Here is a 20072-nt window from a genome sequence, read left to right as displayed (position 1 = left end):
TTTAATCTAGGTTATTTTCTAATACTGATAACAATCTTCAACCCTCTCCGATGTTCATGGCTAATTTAATGTTGGTTAAAAAAAATAATTGCAAGAAATGTTGCCATGGTGACGAAACGATGAGACTCCGAAGTTACCGGCACCGACGGTCTTCGGTTCCTGATCTGCAGCGTTTTCATTCTGGAACCAAAAATTGGTTTCGCTCAGTCGTTGGTGGAAAGGAAAAGTGTGGAACAGTTCCAGGTTTGCTCTTACTCTGAACTCGGTGAAAATAGAGACAAAAATAATCCACTAGCCACACCGTTTAAATTAATTTTGATGCTTGGAGTTATATTACTCTCTGTTCTCTCACTGTGTGTAAGTGTGTGTGTGTGTGTGTGTGTGTGTGTGTGATCCTCTCAGATCAACCTCTTAAAGTCAGTTCTGTTCACAGGCACAGGAGATGAATAGGGGATATTGCTGACCCTGTGTGTGTGGGTGTGTGAGCGTGTGTTGGAGTGAATAATAAATAGAGTCTAATGATTTTAATGTGCATGCATGTTGACACATCCCACAGGCTTTGAATCACTTGAGCCACTGTTCAGCCCTATATAAACCTAGAAATGCTCTAGTTCACAGGCTTACCTCTCTTGCATCTCTGCGTTTCTCCCCTCTGTATTCACAGCATGGGTTGTCCCATGACAGCCTTCTCCAAGCATCTCCAACAACATTGCCCCAATGCACATGCATGTTTCTCCAATAAAACTACCTCTATACCCCCAATAGCCCTCAATTCAAACCCAAATGCTGTATCTCAAACAACATTCATTAAAGATCCCGCCCCAAAAAAGCAACCTTATCTAACATTGTCCGTGATAATATTCTCCAAGATTAGTCCCCAACAACAGCGCCCTAACACCACACGCTATCCTACAACATTCTATTACCATAACTACCGTAAAGAATACCCCAAACAACGTTTAATATCTCCAAAGGTCCCCAGTAACATTCCTGCAACAACCATGGACAATATACTCAAAGCACCTCCATTGCCCATAGCATTACTTACCATCAGTCTATCACAGTCCATCCAACATCGCCGCTGTTTAATCCTTTACTATAATATCCACCGACATCTATCTTAACTCCGCTCAGCATTTCCGCAAGTCCACGGCAACATTCCACTGGTTTCCCAGACTTTTCCAGAGTTGTTCCCGACACCATTCCTACAGCAACCCTATCAACATCCCACGATCTTCTTAGCAACGTCCCTTTGATGCCCTAAACAATACTGCCACAATTTCCAACATCACAATATTCTCCAACATGGAAAACATTCCCACTCGCTCTTATTACACCAAAAATAAAAAATAAAAAAAAATAAATGAATAAAAAGATTCTTTTGACATCCTGGAAACGTTCCTAATATTTCTTCATCATGCCTGGAACACCTCACCAAAATAACCCAAAAAAACTTCCACTTCAATGTCACCTCACAACATCCACAGCAAATTCCCCCAGTCCCCCTGCATCATTCACCCCCAAAGTGTCCAATAACACTCCCTAACCATCTTGTGCAACGTCTGCATAATGTGCCTATAACTTTCCCCCCAGCATCTAAACAACATCTGGATAGATCGGAACCAATTTGCTCTTTTTATCCCAGAACAGCGGGAGCAACTGGCCTGTGTCCATCTCCATATGGCAGCCTTTGACTTATAAACATTGATTTATTTAAAAAAAAAAAAAAAAAAAAATCCTTTGTCTTTTACACTTAACAAAATTGAATTCCACATTAAATAGATGCCGTTTGTGGGAAGTTGTTAAAGCAACGTGAGGGAAAAATTACACTGAATATTGAATTTGTCATCATTGCCATTTCAAAAATGAACCAGAGAATGCTTTTAAACCCAGTGAGAAAGAAATGGCGAGTACAGATTGAGTAAAATTGTGTCAGTTGTCATTATCATGTTTTGATTATTATGCCTTGTTTGTCTCCAAAAGCCTTTTGACTTAGCCGCTAGTTCTGAGAAGTGAACACTTGCGCTATGTATCATTACATAATTATATATCAGTTTCCCACTGCCTATTTCCCATTGATATTAATTTCCATAACCAAAAATCCTTCACCATCTACAGGACAGACAATACATATAAGCAATTCCTCTTTTTTTTTTTACCATTTCTCCGTGCTGTAGCATTAACTATGTGGCTCCTGCTAAATTTTATGATCGATTTCATCTCGGCCAACAGATAAAAAGTGACAATATTTAATCTAGCTTATTTTCTAATACTGATAACAATCTTCAACCCTCTCTAATGTTCATGTCTAATTTAATGTTGGTTAAAAAAAATAATTGCAAGAAATGTTGCCATGGTGACGAAATGATGAGACTCTGAAGTTACCGGCACCGACGGTCTTCGGTTCCTGATCTGCAGCGTTTTCATTCTGGAACCAAAATCGGTTTCGCTCAGTCGTTGGTGGAAAGGAAAAGTCTAAATCCTTCACCATGTATAGGACACACTTATATAAGCATTTCATTTTTTCCCCCATTCCCCCTAGCAGTAGCATTAACGATACGGCTCCTGCTTAGTTTCTAAGTGTCCTAAGCAAAACAATGATTAAAAAGCTTTGTTTACTTATTTTAAACAAATGAATTACTTGCGAAAATAGAAACAGTAGCTATATTTGTACTCGATGATGTTACCATTCCCATCACATCTTGCGCCAGTGGAGGCAGTTTGCCATCTACGTTGTTATTACTGTTATTATCTTGTTTGTACTGGCTACAGAGGAGGAGACATGAGCTAACAACAAGTGCTTTCCAATTCCAATTTCATTCATACACCCAAACTCATGTATTTAATACCTGACCTCAGTTTATAAATACCAGAATCAAGAGGTTTAAAAATTCCTAACACTCGGTGTGCTTTAAAGGAATCCCTATAAAGTGCACAGTAGGTTTCTTTCATCGACTGCTCAGAGCCTCGTCTCGACGTTTCGCACTTCCAGCTATTATTCTTCAACGTCCTGAAAATATTCGTCTCTTTGTGAATATCTTCCTCTGTTTACAGCTAATAGGTGCGATATTATTTTTAGAATTTGTTGTTATTTAGATATTTATTCCGAGTCATCTGTTCTTAAGCTAAAAATAGGCATGTGTACAATCTGTACTGAGCTCCAGGGAACTCTGAAGAGAAATCTGAAGATACTCAAAAGTAATTTAAAGTTGACGACTGACTAGTCTAACGGTGAAGCGATGTGACGTGGCATAGTTTTTCCTACTTGATGGAATTGAAATAAAACCGATATTTTGCTGGAGAAATCATTATAGTCATGCTTTTATCCAGGACGTGTGATGTTGCTTAAGTTCTGTTGTTGTTTTTTTCCTGTCAGAATCAACTGGTGATTGTATAAATATCAGATTTTTGGTAAGGAATAACACACAGGATATGCTGTTTAACACACGGTGTAACTAAAAGCCATTAAATCATCGTTTATTAATAAATTAAAGACTGTAATTGTTAGCAAATTGTTGGGGTATAAGCAAAATAACACTCCAGACTGTGCTGTTGTACAAAAATAATGCTTTTTGGGGGTAATGGGTTCCGCCTTGTCTGCCGTCGCCCCCCCGACGTGCATAGTTTTTGTATAACAGCACAGTCTGGAGTGTTATTTTGCTTATACTGCTTACTGATTTTCCAAAGATTACAATGTTTAATTTATTTATGAATGACGTGTTGTACATTTGAATGGTTCATAGTTAGATGTAATGTTGTGGAGCATCTGACAGACAGGTTAGTTCCTGTTCTCACTTATGTTATAGCTGCGGTAACCAATTCTCTCACTAGCCTCTCTCTCTCTCACCATCCCTCCCTCCCTCCCTCCCTCCATCCCTCCCTCACACATACACATATATACACATGCAACGCCTGTAATTTTACTGACAATATGGCGGAAACAGAAAGCATTATCAAGACAGTTCTTACAACCAAGAATTCCCCCATAAATAGGATTTGTCTCCAAACAAATACGTCGCCTCAAAAAATGATAAAAATTATTCTGTTTAACAGCAACTTGTTTATAAGTCTGTTTTTAATAGTTGTGGATTATATGTAGTGCCCGTCGTCTGAATCCCTGTATATGAGCCGTTACTCAGCATTATAAATGAGTGCGTAATGTTCATTTTACAGCTGGAACTACCTGAGCTTTTATACAAAAATAATGCACACGTTCTGACCAATCAGCTTCAAGCATTCAACCTCTGTGTTAAAATGACATAATACTCAACTTCAGTCAAAATAATTTAGTGAAATCAAACGTGTAGTTCGAAAAATAGAAAAATATTTGCAGCAAAGCAGCAAGGATTTGGATTCAGTTGCACGTTTGCTGATGAGGTGATGTTCCTAACACCTCAACCCCAACGTCCAACCACTGATCAGCATTGTCCCCAACATCCAATCACTGATCAGCATTGTCCTCAACATCCAATCATTGATCAGCATTGTCCCCAACATCCAATCACTGATCAGCATTGTCCCCAACGTCCAATCACTGATCAGCATTGTCCTCAACATCTAATCATTGATCAGCATTGTCCCCAACATCCAATCACTGATCAGCATTGTTCCCAACATCCAATCATTGATCAGCATTGTCCCCAACATCCAATCACTGATCAGCATTGTCCCCAACATCCAATCACTGATCAGCATTGTCCCCAACGTCCAATCACTGATCAGCATTGTCCTCAACATCCAATCACTGATCAGCATTGTCCCCAACGTCCAATCACTGATCGGCATTGTTCCCAACGTCCAATCACTGATCAGCATTGTCCCCAATGTCCAATCACTGATCAGCATTGTCCCCAACATCCAATCATTGATCAGCATTGTCCCCAACATCCAATCACTGATCAGCATTGTTCCGTGCACTTTCATCACTTTACATTATTTTTACTTAATCGCTGTTCACCATCAATGCTTTCATTTTGTCTGTGTTGATGATAGAAAGTATATTATTTTGTTTAATAAGTTCATTTTGGTGCTGTGACCATAGACGGCTTCTTATTATAAGGTATATTATAAGTTATTGTCTACTTCACATAATAACACTCCAATTTATTATTCAGGTCCGTTCCTTGTGCACCTACTCACTTATAATAACAAAATAAATATAAAAAATAGGTGGAAAGAAATATTAAAAGGTGCTACTGCAAGCTGTTTGAGATAACAAGCTATATTTTTATAATTCCCCAATGTGCAAGATTTGCTATTTCACTTTTACTGTGACATTAGACCTAAGGTACATCACATTGTGTTCTCTCTCTCTCTCTCTCTCTCTCTCTCCCCGTGTGTGTGTGTGTGTGTGTGTGTGTACATGTAACTCTCTAGAGTAAAACCCTGACTCAATGATCATTTCACATAAATCACAGACCCCCTCTGCTCATGGCTGTGTGTGTGTGTCTGTGTGTGTGTGTGTGTGTGTGTGTGTGTGTGTGTGTGTGTGTGTGTGTGTGTGTGTGCACGTGTGCAAGTCCTACCTCTCACTTCTGTACAGTATACCTCACCTGCATCTGATCCAGACTCCACGGCTACAGACGCTGTCCTAAGTTTAATTTCCTTTGCCACTTCTCTCTCTCTCTCTCTCTCTCTCTCTCTCTCACACACTCATTCTTTTAGTTAATCTCTCTCTCTTTTAGTTCACTTCTCTCTCTCTCTCTCTCTTAGTTCATCTCTCTCTCTCTCTCTCTCTCTCTCTCTCTCTCTGTTGTTGTCACTGCGATCTGCTAATGTAATCCCATTATGTCCAGCCCTTGTACCTTATCGCATTACGTCGAGCCTCCATGGCAGTGTGTGTGCTTCTTAATGTGCTTCATTCGATAAAACCAGATTGATTGGTGTGCATGATTGATTGAATCATTTATTGATTTCAGCTTCAAGAACAAGACAGATACGTAGCATTTAAGATTTTTAAGCAAAATCACACCGAAAGACGTTCTGCTGCGGTCGTGAGCTGAGGTGTATTTGAAATGATCCACCGATGTGTAATATAAACATTAGGCTTGTTGTTGTGCCACGCCGTGAGATTTGCCCATCGACCCTTGAAGGATTAAAACACATTTCCATTAAATCCATTAAATTTCCATACCATTAAAGTTCCTTAAATAACAGTTGGCTGCAAATTTCCAGTGCATAATCGAGGCTATTATTTTCACCCCACAAGTAGTTTACTAGCTGTCTTTTTTTAAGGTCATGCAAACCTAATACTTTACTATACACTTACAAACATCTCAGATGGGAATTAGACCTTCAATTATAGACTTAAACCTTTTTACCATCCATATAGTGGTTATAGGATAGTGGTTATATATAGAGAGATTTATATCTTCAAATGTCTGTGTGGGTTGTTGGGGTGAGGACGAGAGCTTTGACACGACTGACAGACGTCATGATGAGGGAAGAATTACAAAGAACTTTAGTTTGAGATCATGTACAGTAAATATCTGCTGAGGTTGTTACTATATTAACCATATTATGAGACCACAACCATTTTGAATACTTGATTCTGATTGGTCAGAATTGATTTATTTTATATAACAACAGCTTCAGCTGCAAGCTTTATATTAATGTTTTCATGTTAATAAATTATCATCACTATTGAAACAACTTTCACATACAATTGTGGAGATGTTTGAGTTTTGTATTTTTTGTGATGGTCAGAAAGCAGGTAGGTCTTCAGGATTTACAGTTTCTTGGACAGTTTCAAAGGGTTTTTTGTCTTATTAACTTTATATGTGTGTGTGTGTGTGTGAGAGAGAGAGAGAGAGAGAGAGAGAGAGAGAGAGAGAGACAGAGAGAAAGAAAGAGAGCATAGAGAGAGAGAGAGAGAGAGAGAGGGAGAAAGAGAGCATAAGAGAGAGAGAGAGAGAGATAGAGAGAGAGAGAGAGAGAGAGAGAGAAAGAAAGAGAGAGAGAGAGAGAGAGAGAGAGAGAAAGAAGAGGGGGATGTTGCTGGAACGACTGCTTATGGCCCTTATACATACTGTAACATATTGTTATGTAACTATATACTGTATGTTCTACAGACCTTAACATAAGAATAAATTAACAAAAATAATATTTATTTTTAAATGTAAAATTTTGAATTTTTATTTTAATATTTGAATTTAATGTTAAGAATTAAAAAAATAATAATTTTCAAATAATTGATTTTTTTAATTAATAAAAACATATAATATATATATTTTATAAGTATATATAAAAGTAACTGTTGAGTACATAGTAGAAAAGAAATGAAGTTATTCATTGTTGTAATAATGAATTATTGAAAATATATATATATTTTTTATTTTCTTGCATATTCCTTGCAGTCCTTTCCCAACACTTGCTTGCTTGGATGTAGTGCTAATTTTGATAAATTGGTTATCATACCATGAAAGTACTAAAGCGTAACCAGGTGAATTTCCATTTAAAATAGATTGCATCCTTGCATCCTATATATACAGTACTGTATATAATATCTATTAAACGTAGAGTGGGTAATACAGTTATCTCTTCCACCACACATGCTGTATCACAAGCAATAAAAACCTGCCATGGCATGATGTTTGTAGGAAATAAGAGATATCCTGATTGTCTTGATTTTAAATTCATTTAGGAGAAAATGTTCTCTCATTCATAAACTAACCCTGTGGCTATCTTGGCAGGTTGAGTGATTATGTGGCACTGTGTGTGTGTGAGTGTGTGTGTATACATTTTGTTAATATGAAACCTGTCACTGCCTCAAGTGGAGCCCTGATACCCTGGCGTATGCTAATCCAATCAAGATTGTTTATCATTAATTAGTGCTGATGACTAAAAATAGCAGTGGCAGTGATAGTGGTCTGATAAGCAGAGCAGGTTTAGAGGGATGTCACAACTCGAGCACGCAGTCTACAGCAAAAAAAAACCCTGCTCGGTGCAGTGCTTGGTTTTTGTTGCATTCTTTTGTCCTCACTTGTCCTTGTACTTTTCCCACAGGTTTGCTTAGCTAGGGCCAAATCGCAGACGTGCAACAAACTGTTCTCGGATCACGGTAAAGCTTCTACTAGCACCCTCGAAATCCGTCGGCTTTTGTCAGTTTGGGTTTTATCTTCTTTTTCCCACGTTCTTGTGCTTTAATCTGAGTGCGTGTGAGTTTGTTATGCGTTATAATGCGGACTGTAGGATGATTGCTGCATCTGCACTGAAATCAAGAATTAAACGCAGTCATAAGGTGTGTGTGTGTGTGTGTGTGTGTGTGTGTGGGTGGGTGGCTTGGGCATGGAATTCTACAATGTATATAAGATTTATCTTCAGTCACTGCTTTATCCTGAGCAGTTCAAAGCTCGCTCACACATTCACAATACAGTGTTTATGCTTATCAAGAGAGACGTATCTATTATATTTCCAAACCGAACACATACACAATTTTGCTTTGGTACACTGGAAGAAGACAGGTAATCGATCGACTTAGTAAGACGTTAGCAAGGCCGCCACGAGCCACCAGAGCAGCTTGGCACCGGTTGTAGAAGTCTCCAGAAGCGTACTTGCAGGACGTGTTCAGTTAACTTCTCGGTAGGTTGCATTTCATTCTATTACACCAGACAAGAATACAGACGTGAGAGAGCGTATTCTTGTGATTGGCTCCCAACGTAATTGTTTAGTGTAGCAAAGGTTAGACATGCAGAAATAAAGCAATACATCTAAAGGCTGGAGCATAAATCTTGGCCATCAGGTATGTATTATAATAGATGTTAATTATAGAGATAACGTTTTAGCTTTGCTACGCTGCTCTTTAGTTGCTCTCAATTGCATACGACTTGAGAATTAAAGATTTACTGAAGCCCTTCATCTCCTGCCATGAATTGCTAAAGCTGTCGTCACTGAAATGAGATCTACATTTTATGCAGCCTGCAATCTGGAAATTATGGAAACTTCCTTCATCCATGACACATAAAATGCTAAAATGCTGTAAATGTAAAATGACGCATAGTCTGTCATTCTGTTTGTAAAGTGTTTGTAAAGAGTAGTATTCTGTAGACCGTGAAATAGTGGGTGTTGTTCAGTGGGGTAAATGGGTGTGTATTTGAGTGGGGGTAAATAGGCGTGTCTTTGAGTGGGGTAAATGGGAATGTCTCTGAGTGGGGTAAATTTGCGTGGCTTTGAGTGGGGTAAATTTGTGTGCCTTTGAGTGGGGTAAATGGGTGTGTCTCTAAATGTGGTAAATGTGCGTGTCTCTGAGTGGGGTAAATTTGCGTGGCTTTGAGTTGGGGTAAATAGGTGTGCCTTTGAGTGGTGTAAATGGGCATGTCTCTGAGTGGGGTAAATTTGTGTGGCTTTGAGTGGGGTAAATAGGCGTGCCTTTGAGTTGGGTAAATGGGCGTGTCTCTGAGTGGGGTAAATGGGTGTGTCTCTGAGTGGGGTAAACGAGCGTGCCTTTGAGTGGGGTAAATGGGAGTGTCTCTGTGTGGGGTGAATAGGCGTGTCTCTGAGTGGGGTAAATTTGCGTGGCTTTGAGTTTGGTAAATAGGCGTGGCTTTGAGGGGGTAAATGAGTGTGCTTTTGAATGGGGTAAATGGTCCTGTCTCTGAGTGGAGTAAATGGGAGTGTCTCTAAATGGGGTAAATGACCGTGCCTTTGAGTGGGGTAAATGGGCGTGTATTTGAGTGGGGTAAATGGGAGTGTCTCTGAATGGGGTAAATGAACGTGCCTTTTGAGTGGGGTAAATGGGCGTGTATTTGAGTGGGGTAAATGGGAGTGTCTCTGTGTGGGGTAAGTGACAGAATATCCATAAAATCATAAAAATATGTTCTGTTGTTTAGAGTGACATTAGGAGTTTATGCAGCTTTGAAGAGGCCGAGTACAATATATGAAAAAATGGTATGTTATGAATTTTGTGTGTATGTGTGTGTGTGTGTGTGTGTGTGTGTGTGTGTGTGTGTCTGTGTGTGTGTGTGTGTGTATTAACATGTATGTCCATAATATTTTGCATAGCAGCAAAGCCAGAATCTAGCCTGAAGCTTTTTTCTCTCTTCCTCACACACAGTGATATTAAATGAAATTAGTCAAACAAAACAAACACAGAGACGATGAAGCACATCTGACGTTATGCCTCAGGACTTTACGTCTGTGACATGATCTAATCATTTCTTTTCCCCACCGATATTAGAAAGCCGAACAATTTATGCAACTACTATAGAAACAAATTATTAGGAGTCAGAGAAGGAGATATTGTTCAATACAACAAAACTACATATAGAATTGTCGCACACATTTAAAGAGGATAGTTAAGCTTCTTGTCTTATTTGTGTGTCCCTGATATACTTTTGGTGTTTTGTTTGTTTGGTTGTTTGTTTTTTAAATCCATGCATATTAAATTCCCCTTTTATTAAACTAATTACATACAGGATATTTTTCAGGAAAGTTTAATAATAAGTTATTTTGCAGTACTGGCTGTCAGTAGACATCGTGCTTTATAAGACCTTCTTTTATTGCTTGAAATTGCACCATTTTAAACGACATCCTATGATGGTTTTAATTAAATGTTATTAGTTTGCTTTTTTTTTTTTTCTTTTCTTTTTTTTTTCTTCCCGAGCTCATTTCCTGGTCTCATTTAAAAACGCCTTAGTCCCTTAGAGGCTTGCTTCAAGTTTGTTTTTTTTTTTTTTGTTTTTTTACATATTTGACATGCAGATCATTGTTTTATCTAATTTGCATTTTACTTCCCCTGTGACCAGCCTGACGAATGGAGACGGTGTGTTACAACAGCTCTGGACCACTGCAGATTTTAATAGATGTTTGTGTAAGGACCACATGGGCTTCAACGTTTGGTTTTAGTGTTGCTCATGAAAGATTTCTTGTATAAAGACTATAAAAATCATAAAATATAACAATATCTGTGGACCCGAGGGAACTTTTGGCTTTTTACTGTCATGCATACTTGCATTTCAAAAATCTTTCTCTGTTATTTTTTTATATTTTTCAGAGAAAAAAAAAAATCAACACAATTTCGACAAATTGGTTCTCTCAGCATTTGCACACCAATTATAAGGAATTAGGAATTACAACCTTGTGCCAGATCGAGTCTATAAAAACGTTTCTTCATTCGAGTCCCAGCTCTTCTAAAACAGTGAAGCGTTTGCACTTCAGACATTACAGACTTGGGCTGCTGCGTTATTTCCGGCTGCCAACGGACGATTATAAAATCAATTTCGCATCAAAATGCATGACAGATTTCGTGTATGATTCACATCAATGCTGAAATAAGCAATGGGAAGATTCATCAAATGGGCAATATTTGGTGCCTGAAGACCGACTCAGCGCAAGCAAATGAGGAACTAAAGCCTTAGCTCAGGGCTAACCCTGTGGTTTCATATGGGTTTTCTTTATCTGACAAAAATAGGTCTCGCAGCTGACAATTCAGCAAGAAGCCTGCGCATGTAAAAACCTACGACAGGAATAGTTCAGTTTGTTTTACTGTATCTAATTCAACCAAATTCATTTTGCTAGTTACAGTTACATTGGGGTAACAAATCAGGAGTCTGGGGCAACAGATTTCATGTCCAGGGTATTAAGTTTTTTTTTATTTCCAGTTGCCCAGCATACAAATAGCTTCAACCAACAAAGATTGAAAAAAAATCTACTGACCTTTAAAACTAGTAAATATTTTAATTCGGTGTCTACATCCAGACCTCACAATGGCCTTGATGACACCTTGATGATTTCCTGATTTCACCACTTGCCGCACGACGCACGATCCGGCTGACGTTAGAACAACTTGTACGAGGCGGATAAATCAGCGTGCACAGACGGCATGATTTCCAGAATAAGAAACCTGCTTTTATGTAACCGAGCATCATTAAGTGCATAAATCTCCCAGTCCTTCCTGCTAGCACAACGTGGTATATAAAAAGTAGACGAAAATTCTCGACGTTTCTCAAAAATAATCTATCTGTCCTCAATCACCACACTGACCCGACTAGATCAATCTATCATGATAAAAAGAATGAAGAAAAGACCGCATTCTTTAGACTGGATGATGCAGGGTAAAAGCACAGTTGATCAGAAATGACATCCACGCGACTAAAAAAATGTCCATACTTCTTATCACACGCTATGACGTTTCTCTGCACTTTCCTACTGGACAGTTGGGACTTTACCGGACACCATTATCTCTCGTTCTTCATGGACAAGGTCACCATTATAATTAAACCTCTGCTATACAGAATATTAAAAAATGACGTGTCCTTGCTTCTTATCTTTTCTGAATCTTTTCTTTTTCCACCACCTGTGTCTGATAAACAGCTCATTTTTTTTGGGTCATTTATTTACACAAATGTTCATTTTCATTTATTTAACTGTTTATTATCTCCAAGCTTGGTGCTAATTTTAGTGTATTTTATTTCATTTAATTATGATTAGAATTTTTGATTTTATCGGCCGATGAATAATTTAGTTACCGATAAACAGACGTTCTCGCAACATGTGGCCTTAGATAAGCCTCAGAAAATACACTGTCTTAAAACAACCAACTCTAAAGTCACGTCATGGTTAAACAGAAAGAGAGAAAATAAAGATGCTCGTCAAACTCAAAACGTAAACCGTCATTTTGATGTATGATGGGAATCGTCCTTGCTGTTTTGTTTTGCGAAGGCACAAACCTCAAAAACAACACATTGGCTCGGTTTCAGAGAAAATTCATATCCCTGTTTAAATCCCTTAGTCTGTATTAATGCACTTAATATTATTTTATATTACTTTTTAGCCAGAGCAATTAGGTGTCTGAGTAACAAAAAAAACACAGGACTGGGCAGCACATTAGAACATCCTCTTGCCCTGTGGGCTGGGCAATAAAACGATCATTTATCTGCCTCCGAATGCCTACTCGTTTTTCACAGACTGCTTGGGATATAAGCTTGTACTGTGTTTTTCCTGGTAAAAGGTGAAGGAATTACTGACTCTCACAAACTAAAAAACTGCCAGAAGGTCGAAGTTTTTTCTTTTTTTTTTGGAAGTTTGTTTACTTCTCATCGTTTTCATCCATCATTTCTACTATAACGTCTCCTGCATAGTATTGAGGTCTGAAATTGAGAATTTATAGTCTGGCAGATAATTAATAAAAACAAATTGAGGCACATTTGCAAAGAGGGCAAATTGATTTGATCACTGTGACAAGAACTATTCATCACATCTGCTTCAATATGGTTTCTGCACATCATTCCAGGATTAGATGTTTACTTGAATGTTGAAGCGTTTCGTTGGGTTCTATGTGTTTAGCTTGGAAGGAAAATTTAAAAAAAAAATTGAGATAGCCAGGGGAAATGAGGGGGAAATTAAAGAAAGGAAAAAGGAATTGGACAAGAGAGAAATAAAAGAACTAAGGGGGAAAATGGGGAGCTAGAGAAACAGAATGAAGAAGTGAAAAAGACAGAACTTTGATGAAATTAGGAAATGAAAGAAAGAAAGAAAAAAAGAAAGAAAGAAAGAAAGAAAGAAAGAAAGAAAGAAAGAAAGAAAGAAAGAAAGAAAGAAAGAAAGAAAGAAAGAAAGAAAGAAAGAAAATTAAGGATTAAAAATCAAGAATCAATGAAAGTTAAAAGAAAAGGAACTAAATAGAGAGAAGAATAAGAGAGAAAAATAGGAAGAGAAAGAAAGAGAGAGAAACTAGAGAGAGACAAAGAGAGGAATAGAGAGAGACAAAGAAAGAAAAAAAAATTAAAAAATGTAAGTACCTTAAATAAAGCAAAAAAATATAAGGAACAAATCTACAAAGAACCCAGGAACCAACACACTCTCTCTCTCTCTCTCTCTCTCTCTCTCTCTCTCTCTCACACACACACACACACACACACACACACACACACACACACACACACACACACACACACACATACACACACACACACACACACTCTCTTACACACACAGAACAGCATTAAATATAAGTATAAAAAACATTAAGTTGTATTATTGTGTGTTGTAGGTTTTACCTGCAGTGTGTGTGTGTGTGTGTGTGTGTGTGTGTGTGTGTGTGTGTGTGTGTGTGTGTGTCCTGTATCCACCCTACTCCTGTCATTAATGTGCTACATGACTGTTCACATGTTCTATGCCTCACCTTTGATTAGTTTGTCTATTTATACAGCTGCGTTTCCTTCTCATTATAAAGATGAGTTCGTTTCTGGGTCTCATTTCCTGTGTTGTCTATATTCCATGTATATAACCTTCCCTCTGTTACCCCTGTATTATGATTACTGATATGCCTCTGATTACCTCTGACCTCTGCTTTCAACTGTGATTCTGATTCCTGGCTTTTACTTTAATTAAAGGATTTTATTTATTTACAATACAGTGTTTACTGTAATAGAGCCGAACAATGGACAAGAGACAAATAAGGAATTATTTGTATGACAATTAATCATCAAACTACATGATCGTGACAGAGCTAACAGCAGGTAGTCCTTATCCACTAGGTGTGGTTTAGAATGTGTGTGTGTGTGTGTGTGTGTGTGTGTGTGTGTGTGTGTGTGTGTGTGTGTGTGTGTGTGTGTACATGCATGCTTAACGGTTTTCTGAGTTCCAACATCTGTAGCGTTTCACAGTTCTAAATCCAAATCCAATGTTACAATCCGGTTTCTCAATATGCCAAAGCTTTGCCCACTGCTGCTATGATCCGCTATGCTCCATTTGCCAAGGGAACGTGTGAGATGTGTGTGTGTGTCTAAAAGAGAGAGAGAGAGAGAGAGAGAGAGAGAGAGAGAGAGGAGAGAGAGAGAGAGAAAGAGAATTGGTCTACAAGCCTCTGCATGATCTTGGCACTGCTTCACACAGTACTGTAATTTTGAAATATCCATTGAGTACAAATGTAATGTCTATGTAATAAAGCACACGGCAGAAATAATAAACGCATAATAATCTTAATGATACCGTCTGATCACAAGTCAGTGCGACTCCAGCTCACGTTTCCTTCGTTATAATTCTACCCGTTAATGGACACGTGCATGAGACATGTGATGATGTGTGTGTGTGTGTGTGTGTGTGTGTGTGTGTGTGTGTGTGTGTGTGTGTGTGTGTGTGTGTGTGTGTGTGTCAGGTCAGCGTGTACACATCTTGGGTGTGTGTTTAATCGCTGACGTGGGTCTTTCCTGCGCTGGCATGGCCACTGTGCCCTACTGGCTGCCGGCTGTCACAGAGAGGTAGGAAAGGAAGGATGTGCACAGAAAAGGAAAAAAAGATGGGTGTGAATGTGAGGACACACACACCCTCGCTCCTCTCTGTCGTTTTTCCCTAATGATACAAGCAACATGGCCACCCAGGAAAAACTGGCAATGAAAAAACGACAGAGATGCTGGCTTTCATGTGTGTGTGTGAGTGTGTGTGTGTGCGGGGGGGTTCAGCTGGACGAAAGAGGGAGGTGGGGGAGACCCGACATATCTACAAGATTGAGAGTGAGATTTATTTCCTGTCCTACTGTCCTCGATCTAAACCCACAGGAGAGGGTTTTTTTTTACCTAAACTAAAAAACTTCCAGGATTTTCTAACTCCTCGTTGAAATCTCCTGCATAAAAAATGCATCGCCTACCCTGTTTAATTTCTCTGCTATTATTTCAGAAAATGCCCGCGTGTCCATGAGCTGCTTCTCAGTCGTGTATCTCATTGTTATACCAGTAGCTTGTTTTCTCAGTCTGTATTATTATTTTGTCATTTCATTTATTTGAATTCCTCATGATCGTTTCATTACGTTGTATATCCCAATAAAGCTTCACTGTTATTAACTTGACAAAGAGTGACAAACAGCCGGAGAAATGACGATGCATTTGCTGCTCAAATGATAGGGGGAGAGATAAAGAACGACAGAGAAAGAGAATCGAACCTAAATACTGAGACTACGACGTGTCCTATAGGTTCACAGCAGTGTTTAACATTCACAGACGCGCTATGATAGGAGCTAATTAAGCCTAAATCTTTAGCCATTCCTTTAGCTTCAATTAGGGAAGGCCATTGATGGACTATTTAAACATTCTTTATTTGCCGTTAATATTGACGACAAAAGATAAGGGCTGTAATCATTTAGCTCAGATTCATTGGACACGGCCTCTGTGCTTTATTTAAAAGTAAATCCAATAAATGAATAAAGACAGCGGCTACTATTTCGCTTCGCAGTGACCTCACGATACACTCATGATGTACTCCTGGTACACGTGTTCAGACCGTGCCTCTGGGAAGCAGGAGGTGAAAAGCAGGATGTGGTCTTCTAAGAAGACAAGCAAAGGAACACGGAGAAATAAAGGACAAACACAGGGAAAGAACAACAAGCTGGAGTTCCATCAGAGAAGAAACTACTAACTACAAGCAGAGAGACAGAGAGAGAGAGAGAGAGAGAGAGAGAGAGAGAGAGAGAGAGAGAGAGAGAGAGAGAGAGAGAGAGAGAGAGAGAGAGAGAGAGAGAGTAATATAAAGCATGGCATTATGAAAACTGAAACCATCAACCTATACCTCATAAATACTCCCATAAACAGGACAATTAATGTCCAGCAGAAGCCGGTGCAGATGCCCTTACAGCGCGACTTCTCAAAGACGTATTCTGAATAAAAATTCGTAATTAAATTCTGCCTGAACATTCAAACGCTAGCTTCAAGATCTGTTAGCATTGATGGTAAAGATGCTTTCATGCAGAAAACATGTAAAATGAAACAGGTTAAAGATATCGTTGCTCTCTCAAGCCACATGACAATTTTCAACCTGTTATTACAGCTGATGCCGTTAACACTCATGTTGTCATCATTCCCTAGAAATTACAGTTTACTTGTGCATCACTTGCGATATGGCGATGTTTTATTTCAGTGAAATTGTGTACATTCATCGTAGCCTTCAGAATTCCTGTCAGCTTCACTGAAAATAAGCTAAAATGAATACATAAATAAAACAAAGTGTGTGTGTGTGAGTGTGTGTGTGTGTGTGTGTATACATAAGATTTTGTCAATATTTCATGCAAATAATCCTGTAATAAAAGCTAACTCCGTATTCAGCCGTTTTCATGTCAAAAGTAATTCATGTTAGATTCAAAATAGAAATAAATATAACTCTAATGCTATATTTACAGGTAACTGGTTACACTAATAAGACCCAAGTCTCAAGGGGCTGAATACAGAGATCTGATAGGCGGAGCTAAAAAAAGCTTTCGGATGCAGATTGGCACAAACGTACGTAAAATCTATAAGCCTGTGAAAAAAGATACAGTAAAGTAAAAAATTTGTTTAAAATTGATTATGTAACTAATGACCGTAAAAAGTGTACACATCTAAAACGAAAGATTTCGTCTAGAACCCTGCGAGTTTGTCATGTAGAGCTCTCTGTAGACATTTTTCCACTTCCTATTTAAGAACCTGTAATTATGAGAAGAACCCTTGAGGAACCCTTGAGTGTACATAGAAAAATGGGGTTATTTAAAAAGTAATTGTCTATCTGTGACTTGTAATTTCATATTTTAGCTGTTTTTGCAAATTCTTCTGAGAGAAAAATAACTCGCAAGCTCTCTACTTCGACAAAATCGTCACTATCTGTTCAAAATTTGTAATTGTGAGCTTAATGGTGAGGCAAACGGGCCTCGGTTCATTGATGAACAACAATGGCGTGACACCGAACATGTCGCTTGGGTTTTATGAGGAACTTAACACTTAAGAAACGTTGTAGGTCTTGATGTCTAGCATGGCCACACAGACAAATCCGACTCAGCCTTTAGGCCAATTTGACCTGGACTGGTTTGTCTTGGGGTCTTGGGGAGGTGGGAAAATGTAATTATTGCTGGAATAACTCTGGGATTGTACAGTAGTCTTGTCCAAACATGACATGTCAGGGATTTTTACAGAATGGAAAGATTACTATATTTTACCTTCTATAAAATGACCAGTAGAAACAATCCCAGGAAATATGGTACATCCCATCCGAAGTGACATGATTGTGTAATATCCTGTGGGAGCTTGTTTTCATTTTCCTCAGTATACAGTACAGACACTCCAGGAAGCGCTCACTGAACGTCTCCAACACGAAAGCAAGCGTCGGTTGAGTTTAATGAGCTGAGCAATTAAATACAGATGACGTTCAAAATGATTCGTCAACGAAGCGACGTGTCCTTGTGGTTTGAGTGTTTCCTAGTATTAGTTTAGCCTATAATGTTATGATCAGTTGACCGTCTGATGATTAAGCACAACCTGTGTGGCTTCAACAAGCACTTAAGGTCAAAACGATCCGTTTCTATTACAGTGAGGTGTACGTACGTGTCAGGTGTACGCGTGGAATTTGTCATGTCATGCCTTCTTACAGATTCACCCATCTAGGCGATATCCTGTGTGAAGAGATGATCATAACTACTACAGATGCTTCACAGCAACGTTACCGAACGTACCGTACACGACGATCGGAAATCGAGCCCAGTGCTTTTGAGTATCAATAACAAAGCACCAACTCTAAAGCTCATACCAGGAGACAATATCGTGTAGTCATCGATATACCGTGACGCCTTTAAGACACAGCCACGCGTTCAAGCAGCACAAAAGCAGCGTTCAATATTAACGCAAAAGCAGCGTTCAATGTGTTAATGAGTGCAAAACGTTGCTCAGATGCTGGCAGTGGAAACCGCATTAACACAAAGCAGGAATAATGCGTTCACACACAGCCATTAACTTATGCGCATTTATATTGAATCCAGACTCTGCATTGTGGGATGGGCTGGAAAAATAAGCATTAAAGGAAACCGGTGTTTTGTGTTATATTATATTATATTATATTATATTATATTAAATGATATACAACATGTCTACATACATTAAATTCAGGATGGTCTAAGCAACACGACGCGTGTGAATGTGAATGAACTTCATTAACACAGAGGATAAATGTGTACCGGACTTACCTTTACAAATAATTAAATAAATGAGCTTCTTGCTTCTCAGTCCGAGGGGAAAACCGAGCAGTTAGACGCGGAATATTTGTGTATTTTTCCCGGAAAAACGAGTGTAAGTTCCACCGTGTTCGGGTTCATCGATTTAGGGATAAAAAACGAGCCGGAAACCGAAAACAGACACTTGTTTAAAATTAAGTCGCCCGTCCAGTGTAGCGAGTCAGTCAGTCATCAGCATTAACATCATGTTCCAGCCCATCTGTGTGTGTGTGTGTCTCTCTCTCTCCTCTCTCTCTTTCTCTCCCTCTCTCTGTGTCTCTCTCTCTGTCTCTCTCGCTCGCTCTTTCTCTCTCTCGCTGTCTCTCTCTCTGTGTGTCTCTCTCTGTGTGTCTGTCTGTGTGTGTGTGTGTGTGTATGTCTGTCTCTCTCTCTCTCTCTCTCTCTCTCTCTCTCTCTCTCTCTCTCTCTCTCTCTCCTCACCACCCCGGCTCTTTCTCCTTTAAAAATAGAAAATAGGTGTGTGATTAACACCGTGATTACACCGTGACTCGCATTCACGCTTCTTTTTCTTCCTTCCTTCTTTCTCAGAGTCCTTGTTTTTTCCTGTCAGCCTTATTTTCCCGCTTTTCTTCGTGTGCTCGAGCGCATAATGTCACGCGCGAGCGTCTCGCCGTAATTCTTCTGAGCTAAATTAAAGCGCGTGAAGGCGAAATAAAACACGCGCCAAACCAGTCGGGTTTAGAGTTAAACTCGCGAGCGTTTTTTTTTGGTGGGTATCAAATGTAAGGAAAATACTGAATATGTTCACCTTTAGCCACCTTTTAAACAGAGAGAGACAGAGACACACACACACACACACACACACACACACACACACACACACACACACACACACACACAGAGAGAGAGAGAGAGACAGACAGACAGACAGACAGACAGAGACAGAGAATGGGAGAGAGAGAGAAAGAATGAGATATAGAGAGAAAATTGGAGAGAAAGAGAGAGAGTGAGACAGAGAGAAAGAATGAGACAGAGAGAGAGAGAGAAAGCGAAAGAGTTCATGATACATTTCCATTCGTTTATACATTCATCTTTAGTAACTGCTTTATCCTGGTCAGGGTGACAGTGATCCAGAGTCTATCCCAGGAATAATAGGTGAAAGTTTGGAATG

The 20072-nt window shown here is 39.0% G+C and overlaps 1 protein-coding gene across 2 annotated transcripts in view; it reads right to left on the bottom strand.

Moving 5' to 3' along the window:
• flrt1a (fibronectin leucine rich transmembrane protein 1a) overlaps window positions 1-19281 on the bottom strand; it is a 56160-nt gene extending 36879 nt beyond the window's left edge. For both annotated transcript variants that reach the window (XM_027132958.2, XM_027132957.2), the window contains exon 1: window positions 18914-19281. The gene's annotated coding sequence lies outside the window, so the exon portion shown is untranslated. The remainder of the gene's footprint in view (window positions 1-18913) is intronic.
• Window positions 19282-20072: the final 791 nt, after the last annotated feature.

The sequence above is a fragment of the Tachysurus fulvidraco genome, chromosome 26 (genome assembly GCF_022655615.1).
Source record: "Tachysurus fulvidraco isolate hzauxx_2018 chromosome 26, HZAU_PFXX_2.0, whole genome shotgun sequence".
NCBI classification, from domain to species: domain Eukaryota; kingdom Metazoa; phylum Chordata; class Actinopteri; order Siluriformes; family Bagridae; genus Tachysurus; species Tachysurus fulvidraco.
This window is presented reverse-complemented; position numbering and strand designations above follow the sequence as displayed.